Source organism: Myotis brandtii, unplaced genomic scaffold (assembly GCF_000412655.1).
Source record: "Myotis brandtii unplaced genomic scaffold, ASM41265v1 scaffold421, whole genome shotgun sequence".
Lineage (NCBI taxonomy): Eukaryota > Metazoa > Chordata > Mammalia > Chiroptera > Vespertilionidae > Myotis > Myotis brandtii.
The window spans coordinates 836,693-849,129 of NW_005366140.1; the positions used below are offsets into that span (position 1 = coordinate 836,693).

The 12,437-nt window shown below is 39.8% G+C and overlaps 1 pseudogene; it reads right to left on the reverse strand.

Annotated features, from left to right (window-relative positions):
- Positions 1–11,444, reverse strand: part of LOC102245934 — an 18,520-nt pseudogene extending 7,076 nt beyond the window's left edge.
- Between the last annotated feature and the right edge of the window lie 993 nt (positions 11,445–12,437).

Genomic DNA, 12,437 nt, shown 5'->3' on the forward strand with positions numbered 1-12,437 from the left:
TTGTTTACCCATATCTTCAGAAAAAAATCACTTCTACTGTCGTGGTAAACAACCTGCTTCCCTATTTATAATGGTCTGGCCCTCTAGCAACTTCAGCGTGAAATTATAGCTAATTTGCCTACAAATGTCAGGTGGTCATAATAATCTGGCCACTCAGTGTATAAGAAAAAGAGAACATCCAAGAAAAATGGGGAAGAAAAACAGACCCAGAAAATCTTGGAAATAAACAGCCCAATTTTGTGTGATTTTTAAATTAAAAATGTTATTGAGATCATTGTAGATTCACATGCAATTTTAAAAAATAACTCAGAGGAATCCTTTGTATACTTTACATAGTTTCCTCCAATGGTAACATGTTGCAAAAATATAATATCGGTAACGTGTTGCAAAATATAATATCAGAACCAAGATGTTTTAGGCCAGTGGTTCTCAACCTGTGGGTCGCAACCCCTTTGCGGTCGAACGACCCTTTCACAGGGGTCACCTAAGACCATCCTGCATATCAGATATTTACATTACGATTCATAACAGTAGCAACATTACAGTTATGAAGTAGCAATGAAAATAATTTTATGGTTGGGTCACAACATAAGGAACTGTATTTAAAGGGCCAGAAGGTTGAGAACCACTGTTTTAGGCAATACAATCTACCAATCTAATTTAGATTTTCCCAGTTTCACTTATATGCATTTGTGTGCATATTTAGTTCTTCATAATTTTATCACATGTGTAGGTTAATGTACCCACCACCCCACTCAATGATACTGAACAGTTTCAAAACCGCAAGGATCTTTCAAGTTGCCTTTTTATAATCAATCTGCCTACCTGCTCTCTCTCTACACCTCCAACCCTCCTTGCAACCACAGATCTGCTTTTCATCTCTGATGTAACCATGTTCAGATCATTATATAAATGAAATCTTTATATAAATGGAATCATACAGTCACTTTTTATGATTGGATTTTTTTCACTCAGCATAATTCTTGTAGATTCAGCTAGGTTGTTATGTGTGTTAAAAGATCCTTCCTTTTTATTACTGAGTAGTATTTCATGGTATGGATACCACATTTTGTTTAACCGCTTACGTGTTTAAGGATATCTGGGCTGTTTACAGTTATTACAAATAAAGATGCTATAAACATTCATGTGTAGGTTTTTGTCTTTAGTTCTCTGGGATAAAATCCCCAGAGTGTAATTCCTGGATTGTATTATAGTTGCATGTTTAGTTAGTTAAGGAACTGCCGCGCTATTATCCAGATGGGCTGTACCATTTTATATTCCCACCACCAGTGTATCAGTGGTGTAGTTTCTCTACATCTTTGCCAGCATTTGGTGTTGTCCCAAATGCTTTTAAACTAGGCAAACAACAGAAAAAGAAGCTCTGTGAATTTAGCCTCCTTTTAAGTATTTTTTCTCTAAAAGAAAACTAATCTCATGTAAACCACAAAAACTAATTTCACATGAAAAATGGCAAAAGAACAACTTCAAAGTTAAATTTTATACAACACTATTATAGGAATAAAAGAGAATGAGAAACTGCATAGCTTTCTTACACACAGCAAAAGCACCCCAGGCAGTGCCAATAAAACAGATAAAAACTAATCTATTTTTAAACTAATTAAAAGTCATCAAGAAGATGATAAACGACATGAGAAAACACAAATAAACAGAACTGGAAAACTCAGAAATAACGTGCCTAGAATTCAAAGAAAAAATAGAAAAACAAGAAACATCTTTTAAAATAAATAACTAAAAGCAACACAAGTTCTGATTACTGGAAAAGCTTTGTGGTTACACCACTGCTGTGGTGGCTCCCAATAAACACCTCCCTGCCTTTGTTCCCTCCCACACCTACTCTGGGCTAAGCACTGTGACCAGTCAATAAAACATGAGCGAATGACATGCAAGCAGAGGCCTAATCAGTACTTGTACAGTGAGACTTGCACTCTTGGAATGCTAACTCTAAGGACACTTCCTGTTAGAACCCAGCTGCGACTCTGTGAGCAGCTCTATCTTACCATGTGGAGAAGCCATGCAGGGAGCAAGCCAAGACCTTGGCTGAAACCCCAGCTGAGCTACCAGATGACAGCCCTGGTGGAGATGGTCCAGCTGACACCATGTGGAACAGACATTCATAGTCCACACAAGCCTGGCCCAAATTACAGAAGTGTAAGAAAATAAAAGATTATTGTTGCTTTATGCTATCAGATTTTGGGATAATTTGCAGTGCAGCAACCAATACAACTAATCTAGAAATAGTGAAAACTCAGTAACCATTAGCACCCATATTGTTGTCTTGAAATATTGTTTCCCACCAAAAGAAACCAAGGTTTCTTGGAGAAATTCCAGGTGTGGGCATGAAATGTCAAGATGCATGTGGGGCATCTTATGTACCGGAGAGCAGTGGGCTGGAAACTTGCACTAGGCCAGTGTTGACTCAGAAAACATGAGTAAATCTACAGGATTAGCCAGGCCTTTTCTTTCTTACGTTGTGTCCTCCGAGAACACAGAAGGGAGCAGGAAAATATGACCCACAAAAAGAACAGTTAACCAGTCAGAACAGAACCAGCTAGAGGAAGTATTTAACATGTTAAGTAGAGACATAGCATATTTAGAAAATATGACCCACAAAAAGAACAGTTAACCAGTCAGAACGGAACCAGAAATGACAGAGATTATAGAATTAAAAATAAAGATATTAAAATCAACATTATAACTTTATTTCATATGTTCAAGAAGCTAGAGGAAGTATTTAGCATGTTAAGTAGAGACATAGCATGCCGGGAGCGGATCCATCCTTGCTGTTTCAAGGGACCTGGCATATATGGCATACTGTTCTTAATATGTTTGCTCACCTTCTTGGCGCTATGTGTTTTAACCAAGGTCACCTCTCCGAGAAAGGTTGTTTCCCCAGGTAGGGATTTTTCCCTGAGGTTAGGGAGGGGATACAACCCCTTAACTAAGTGCCAGGCGGGTAGTTAATCACTTTAACTACAAACAATCACGCTTAAGCTACATAATCTTTACTCCCTGGAATGGAGATAAGAAACGCCCTAACCTTTGCAATAGAAATTGACAGGATTAAAATCAACTGGTATAAATACAGATGTAACAAGACAACAGAACAACAGAACTTGGACAGAACCTAGTGAGAGAACATGGCAAAAGATCCTGGACAGAACCTGGCTACAGAACTTGGCTGGAGAACCTAGACAGAACATGGCGGGAGAATCTGGAAAACCTGGCTGGAGAACCTAGCGAGAGAACCTATACACAGAACTTGGCTGGAGATCTTGGACAGAACTTGGCTGGAGATCCTGGAGGGAGAACCTCGCTATGCTGATGAACCGAACCCAGTCTCCATGTCATTCCTTCTTCGCTGACTCCGTCCACACCTTTGGGGACCCCTGGACCTGCTGGGGTTGGACCCCAGCAATAGCATATTTAGAAAAAACTCAAATTGAACTTAAAGAAATAAAAACTCTACTATATGAGATTTAAAAACACTGGATGAGTTTAACTACAATCAGACATTGCAGAAGATGAAGGCATTAGAAACTACCCAAAATAACAGAGGAAAAATACTGGGGGGGGGGGGGGGGGGGGGCTGAACAGCATATTAGGGATTTGAGGGACAAATCCAAGCTGTGTAATTAGCATTCCAAAAAAAGAGAGAGCGAAAGGGGGACAGAAAATAATGACTAATGTTTGACCAAATTTGATGAATATAATAAACCCACAAATCCCAAGCACAAGAAACATGAAGAAGACTCCATCAAGGTCCATCACAATCCAATTGCTCAAAACCAACGCTGAAACATACATTGCATATGGAGGAACAAATATAATGATGGCAATAGATTTATTGTTAGAAACAATGCAAAATAAAACAATCAAGCAATATCTTTAAAATAATGAAAGGAAATATCTGTCAAACTAGAATTACTTACACTATGAAAATATCTTTCAAAAACAAAGGTGAAATAAGGACATTTTCTGACTTATATATGCAAAAAGAATTTATCAGCACATCAGCACATCAAGAAATGTTAAAGGAGCCATGGCCAGTTTGGCTTAGTGGAGAGAGCGTCGGCCTGCAGACTGAAGGGTCTGGGGTCCAATTCTGGTCAAGGGCACATGCCCAGGTTTCAGGTTCAATCCCCAGTAGGGGGCATGCAGGAGGCAGTCAATCAATGATTCTCTCTCTCTCCCTCTCCCTTCCTCTCTGAAATCAATAACAATAAAAAATTTTTAAAAGAAAACAGAAATGTTAAAGGAAACCCTCCGGGCAAAAGGAAAATGACACTAAATAGAAACCTGGATCTTCACAAACAAATGAAAAAACACCAGAAATGATAACTACTTAGGTAAATAGAAATATAAAATATATATACATAATATGTATGATAGAAATACATAATATTTTGACACATTTTATGTTAAACATCTTTAAATCATTCTAATTCCAAAGAGTACAACCAGCACCCATATCTTGGTTTCTAAATACCATCCTCCAAAAACAGAAATGAGGGTTCCCGGGAAAATGGCTTATTCTAGAGTTGGGGCAGAAAGTATATAAAGCCAGCCATGCCATGACCAGGTGGCTCAGTTGGTTAGAGCATCGTTCTGTACAACAAAACGGTGTGGCTTCAATTCCTGGTCAGGGCACATACCTAGCTATTTCTTTTTATAATTTATTTTTAAATTATAGTCAATGTGTAATATCATATTAATTTCAGGTGTATAACATAGTGATTAGACATTTATATAATTTATAAAGTGATCATCCAATCAGTCTAGTATCCATCTGATGCCATACAGTTATTACAATATTATTGACTATATTCCCTGTTCTGTACTCTACATCCCCATGACAAATAGCTATTTCTTTTAACTAAAGGCTGAGAAGGTGCAATAAAACAGTTGCTTTCCTAGCCACACTTTCAATTCTTTACCACTTAATAGTGTCTTTCAGATTTTAAAAGAAGTTTTAGTGGTCGGTGTTCAGAAATGGCATGTAGTGCTGCTAAGTCAAATAAGAAACTAAGTCCTGGATTTGGGGATTCTAGACCTTTCTTAGGTGAGTTACCTTATGAATTAACTAGCCTCATATTTCACTTTCTTGATAAAGTCTTGATAAGCAGATTTTTGTTTGGTAAGTAGTCTGTTTGCTCATGTGAACAGACTCTTACCTTCAATAAATTTATCTGTAGGCATTTCCCAAAAAAAATTGGAATTATTTTTTGTTTTACAGTTTTATTTCTCTCTGGGAGTTCTTCAGGAGCAAAGAACTATGTCATGCTGACATAGGTGGTCTACAGACTTGTCTAAGTCATGTGGACACAGATGGTTTCAGTTCTCACCCACCAAGTCAAGTCCTTCTGAGATGTTTCCTGCCTGAGTCACCGGTAACACCCACCACGCTGCTACTCCCCCAGGGGAAAGAACTTGGTGTCATTTTTACTTCCCTGTTCTCTAAGGCAATCTCTCACCCTCAACTCTCATACTTTGTGATTGCTTCCCAAATGCTCTTTCAGCATCTCTTCTGCCTCCACACTTTCTTTCTTGTGGTCTTATTTCTGAAATAAATAAATAAATCACTTCTCCCCTAAATTAGTTTCACAGTGATTACACACGGCGTGGGGCAAAAGTAGGTTTACAGTTGTGAGTACGCAAAACACAGCTTATTCTTGTATTATTACTTATTAGTTATTGTACTATTTTCCATCCGAACAATTATAAACCTACTTTTGCCCCACCCTGTATATTAAACTAGTATATGTACACCCTAAATATATACATTTTTTATTTGTCAATTATTCCTCAATTAACCTTTTGGAAAAAAAGTTTTCCAATGCTAAAAAATAAAACCTGAACTTAATAGCAGTGGCTCCAAGACCCTCCCTGAGTTGGTCCCAACCTCTTAATTTACTTCACACTACATATATTTTATTATTTATTTAAACTAAAAAATTAAAAAAAAAAACCAGTTTACCCATTTCTCTTCATTACTTAATATAGACATTCACAGCTAAAAATTTTCATCTAACCACTGCTTAGCTGCATCTCATAAGTTTTGGTATGTTGTTTCTTCATTTTCATTCATCTCACAGTATTTTCTAAAATCCCTTTTGATGTCTTCATTGATCCTTTGGTTATTTATGAATATGTTGTTTAATCTCCACATATTTGTGAGTGTCCCAATTTTTTCCTGCTATTGATTTTCTTTAAATATATTTTTATTAATTTCAGAGAAGAAGGGAGACGGAGAGAAAGATAGGACCATCAAGGATGAGAGAAAATCATGATTTTTAATTTCATTCCACTGTAGTTGGAGAACATGCTTTGCATCATTTACAACCTTGTAATCTTATTGAAGTGTTTTATGACCTAGCATATTTTCTAATCTGGACAAGGTTCCATGTGCACTTGAGAAGAATGTATATCCTGTTATTGTTGATTGCAATATACTCCAGATATCTGTAAGGTCTAGTCTACTTTTTGATCTTCTGTCTCATTTTTGTATTCATTATTGAAAGTGGGGTATAGACATCTCCAACTATTGTTGTTTAATTTTTTAGTTTTCATGTCGGACAGTTTTTCTTCATGTATTTTGGTGTTCTGTAATTAGTTGTATATATGTTTATAATTGTAATATTTTCCTCATAGATTGGCAATTTCATTATTAGAAAATGTATCTCTCTGACTTTAGTAACATTTTGTGTTTTAAAGTCTATTTTGTCTGGTGTAGCCACGTCAACTTTCTTATGATTATTGTTTGCATAATACATATTTTTTCTTTATTTTACTTTCAATCTATTTGTAGTTTTAATTGCCCATTTAAAAACTTCAATTACATGTAAGTTTAAAAATATTTTACATGTTGGGTTGTTTATTTTATTAATATTGAGTTGTGATGGTTCTTCATACATTTTGAATACAAGTTCTTAATCAGATATTTGTTTTGCAAATATTTTTCCTAGTCTGGCTTGCCTTTTTATTTTCTTTCTTTTTTTGTCTTTTCTGTAACTGAGCGTTATTTCTATTTTAAGCTCCCACTTGGCTGCAGTAACAGTAATCTTATCAATGGAGGCTCACCCCCTCCCTCAGTGCTGTGTCCAGATTCGGGAATTTCTGAAGTGCCAACATGAAGAGAAGTGGGACACTAGATCTTTGCATCACTGGTCCCCACAAGGATTCTAGGATGCTCTCTGTCCACTCTGGTGCTGGTTTTCAGTCTGGCCCCTCCAATCATGGTGACTGCCTGGCTTGAGGGTCGGGGACATCTGTGACTTCCTTGCCCTGTGATGTGGCAGAAATCTCTGTGAGATGGCCCTGCTGCCTGGCACAAAACATTTTTGCTGATGAAGAGCTTGAGGTTTCAGGTTAGGTGCTTGGTCCAGAAAAACCACAGGGAGGAAGAACATAGCAAGGACCTGGCATATAATAAATGCTTAACAAACATTTAGCAGTTATCACCAATGTTCTGTCAATGATTTTCTTATGTGAGCAGGTTAGTTTGGGAATATTTTCTCAGCGAACAAATACTTGAGTGCCTGCTGTATTCAAGGCACTTGGAATTAATGTCCTGGTCTTACACCATATTAAAGGATGATTAGGAAACTTTTTTTTTTTAACAGGGCTTCTTTTAAACAGGTTAAAAGAAGAAAACCTACACAGTTTCACACATGACAAGAGCCATTTTTGGGGTAACATCTTGTCTTTTATTTTCTTTCTCATTGAATTTAATAAAATTATATAGGTTTCAGGTGTATGGCTCTATAATACATCCTCTGTGTAGCGTATTCTGTGTCCACCACCCAAGTCAAGTCTCTTTCCATCACCACTTATCCTCCCTTAACCCTCTCCTACCTCTCCCCACCCCCTTCCCCTCTGGTAATCACCATACTGTTATCTGTGTATGAGTTTTATTTTTGTTTATTTTGCTTAATCCCTTTACACTTTTCACCCAGCCCTTAAATCCCCTCCACTTTGACAACTGGTAGTCTGTTCTCTGTATCTATGATTGCTTCTATTTTGTTTGTTAGTTTATTTTGTGTGTTAGATTCCACATATAAGTGAAATCATATGGTATTTTTCTTTCTCTGACTGGCTTATTTCACTTAGCACAACAGTCTCCAGGTCCACCATGCTGTCACAAAAGGTAAGATTTTCTTCTTTACAATTGAGTAGTTTTTCATTGTGCATATGTACCACAGCTATTTTATCCAAGCATCCACTGATGGGCACTTGGGCTGCTTCCAAATCTTGGCTATCTATATATATAAAGGCCTAAGCGACCTAACTACCGAACAACCGGTTGCTATGATACACACTGACCACCAGGGGCCAGATGCTCAACACAAGTCAGTGCACTCCCACAGCCAATTTCCCGCAGCAGGCCAACCCCCCACAGTCCCTCCCCCAAGCCGGCTGGGTGGTCAGTGCACTCCCACAGCCAACCTCCTGTGGTCGACTAACCTCCCACAGCCCCTCCCCCCAGCCAGCCAACCTCCTACAGCCCACCCCCTCCTCCAGCCCACCCCCGTGGCCCTGATCAGGGTGGGCCAGCTGGCCAACCTCACATGGTCCCTCCCTGCGGCCAGCTGGGTGGTCAGTGCACTCCCACAGCCAACCTCCCGTGACCAGCCAACCTTCTGAGGTCCCTTTCCCCTGGCCAGCCCGCTCCAATCGGCCCCGGGCCCCAATAAGGATGGGAGACAGCCCCAATCGGCCCCAATCACTGGCTAGGCTGAGGGACCCCACCCGGGCACGAATTCATACATCGGGCCTCTAGTTGTAAATAACACTGCCAGGAACTTAGGTGTACATATATTCTTTCAAATTAGTGTTTCTGGCTTCTTTGAATATATTCCCAGAAGTGGAATCATTGGGTCATAAGGCAGTTCCATTTTTAATTTTTTGAAGTAACTCCATACTGCTTCCCACAGTGGCTGCACCAGTCTGCATTCCCACTAACAGGGCATAGGGTGCCCTTTTCTCCACATCCTGGCCAACACTTGTTTGTTGATAACCATTCTGACAGGTATGAGGTGATATCTCATTGTGGTTTTAATTTGCATTTGTCTCATGATTAGTAACACTGAGAATCTTTTCATATGTCTATTGGTCATCTGTATGTCCTCTTTGGAGAAGTGTCTATTCATGTCCTTAGCCCATTTTTTAATTGGATTGTTTGTTTTTTTGGTGTTGAGTTGTATAAGTTCTTTATAAATTTTGGATATTAACCTTTTATCAGATGTATCATTGGCAAATATGTTCTCCCATTCAGTGGGTTGTTTTTTCATTTCGTTGATGTTTTCCTTTGCTGTGCAAAACCTTTTTAATTTGATGTAGTCTCATTTGTTTATTTTTTTCTTATGTTTCCTTTGCCCAAGGCGATATATCAGAAAAAATACTGCTATGAAAAATATCTGAGATTTTACTGCCTATGTTTTCTTCTAGGGCAGTGGTTCTCAACCTTCCTAATGCCGCGACCCTTTAATACAGTTCCTCATGTTGTGGTGACCCCCAACCATAAAATTATTTTTGTTGTTATGAAGTTGTCATACAGTTATTTTGCTACTGTTATGAATCGTAATGTAAATATCTGATATGCAGGATGTATTTTCATTGTTACAAATTGAACATAATTAAAGCATAGTGATTAATCACAAAAGCAATATGTAATTATATATGTGTTTTCCGATGGTCTTAGGCGACCCCTGTGAAAGGGTCGTTTGACGCCCAAAGGGTCTCGACCCACAGGTTGAGAACCGCTGTTCTAGGGCATCACCAAGATTGAAGTCCTTGCCTTCCTCCAGCAGGGGGCGGTAGGTGGTGGTCTCAGCCTCCAGCTTGACCTTGATGTTCAGCAGAGCCTCATACCTTTGGGTCTGGCGCTGCCCCTCTGCAGGTCTAGGCCAGCACTGACGCCAGGTGCAGCAGGATCCCGCTGAGCTGTTCCATCTGCATGGCAAGGTGTTTCTCCACCTTCCTCAGGCTGTTCTCCAAACTGACCTTCAGATTTCTCCTCAAGTCCAGGTGTCCCCAAGAACCGGACCCTGCATCTCAGCTCTGTGAGGGCCATCTCAGCAGCTTTCATCTCTGCATTCTGTGAGGTCACCACTGAGGTGCTCTCCTCCATGTGCTGGAACCATTACTTGTCCAGCTCCTCTTGGTTCTTCTTGGCCAATTCATACTAGATCATGTCCACCATGATCTTGCTGAGGTCCTGAGATTTGGGGGCATTCATTTGCACAGTCAACCCAGAATTGGCAATCTGGTTTTGTAAACCATTTACTTTCTCCCTGTGGTTCTTCTTCCTGAGAGCCTCAATCTCTGTCTCCAGATGCAGTCGAGTGACATTGGGGTCATCAATGACCTTTCAGAGCCTATTGAAGTCACTCTCCAAACACTGGCATATGGCCAACTCTATCTCATACTTGACTCTGAAGTCTTTAGCAGCAAGACAGGCATTGGCGATCTGCAGAGCGATACGGGCATTGTCCACAGAACTTGCAAAGATTTGAGCCCTCAGGGTCTCAATGATCTTGAAATAATGACCCCAGACTTTGACCTGTGGTCTCTTCTTCAGGTGTCCCAAGATTCTGTTCTCCAGTCTCTGATTATCAGCCTCAAGGCTCCTGACTCTCTCCAGGTAGGAGGCCAGGGAGACATTCAGGCATTGCATAGTCTTCTTGCTCTGGATGCTCCTTATACCCACCAGATACTTTGACATCTCCATAGCCAGACCCCCAGTTGCCCTGCACACTGGTAGAGTAACACAGAGAGAGCCAGGAGCCTGAGACCCCAGCATCTGCATAGACAGTGGCTGTGCTGCTGGCAGGCTGGCCAGGTGGCTGGGCAATTGTACGGAGCCCAGATTCCGTAGTTTGTGAAGAAGTTGGAGCAGGTGCTGAAGCTCCTGTTGTTGAAGGAGGAAGGAGAGAAACTGAAAGTGGGGTTCAAGCAGCAGATGAAAAGTATTTTTTGAGCTACCCTGTCACCAGTGTTTCAATGGTCAGTTTCATTTATTTTCTTTCGTTTTTACTTTAAAAAAAAAAATGGAGCTTTGGCTGGCAGAACCACTTCACCACTTTTCTGACTGATTGAAGGGCTTTAATGTCAATCAACTGTCCGATGATGAACCTGATAAATCCAGTAAAAGTAAATGGTAGGAGGGACAAAAAGGAGAGAATTAGAGGAAGGGAGGAAGGAAAGAAGTTAGTTTGCCGAAGTCAAGTCTATTCTCAATTGAGACTCTCCTTGCCACTTGACCTTGGGATTTCACAATATTGGTATTTTTGTTGGACTACAGTCACTTAGTCTCTGATATAAAAAATGGCCTCCATAACTTACTTGCATGTGTAAGAAACACAATGGAGTAAAGAATGTGGGTTTTGGCAAAAGACTCACCTGGATTTGATTCTAGTGCCTGTCATTTACTTCTTATAATCTTAGGCAATTTATGTAGACTCTCTATTTCAGGTTCCTCATTCAAAACATCAGGCTTCAGACAGAGAGTGACCCTGAATGGCCATTGTGAGTCATGAACATCTCCCTCAGGGGGACTGAAATTGGTTTACCAGAGATTCATTTACTTGTTTTAAAGTGTGGACTTTGCTACAAAGAAGATGTCTTCAGACTTTCACTTCCAAGTAAGGTGAAGTAATAGATAATAGAGACTGAAGCCAAGGACAAAACCAGACAAATATATGAAACAATGGTTTTCGAGTCAGTGGACATTAGATAACAAAGACAATCATCCCTGAGAGAAGGGAACAAATGACGTGAGCCCTGCAATGATCCTGGTTAATGTCTGGGGAGAGCGTTAAGGCTGCAGTGCAGGAGAAGGGGCTCAGTCTGAGTTTGGAAAACAAGGCTGAGTATCTAGGGAGCAGCTAGAACTTGCTGGGAAGAGTACTTACTAGATATGAGGGAGAGACACTGCAAGGGAGCTCTAGAGTCTGATGAGGGATCCCCTGAGTCTTTGCTTTCCTATGGATCAATGTGTGTGGTGTGTGTGTGTGTGTGTGTGTGTGTGAGAGAGAGAGAGAGAGAGAGGGAGAGAGAATGAACTACCAAACAGTCACGAAAGATCCCTCTAATAGTAATAGAGAAAATAGTAACTACATAGCTCACACAGAAATAAAATATTGTCTGTCTCCAACTCACAGACTAGAAAACTTATCAAGTAGAACACACAAAAGGGTCTTGACTCCATAGTAGACAATATTAGCTCTAAATTAAACACTTCACTGGTCCTGCCAACACAGCTTAAAAGCAAGACTCAAAAAGCTCAAACTGTTTCCAAGAAACTGCATGCCAGACAAAGCTAAAGAATATTTATAAGAATAAGAATTTTGAGCACCCAACAAGGTAACATTCACAATGTGTCCAATTAAAAATGATCAGGAATGTAAAAAGCAGAAAAA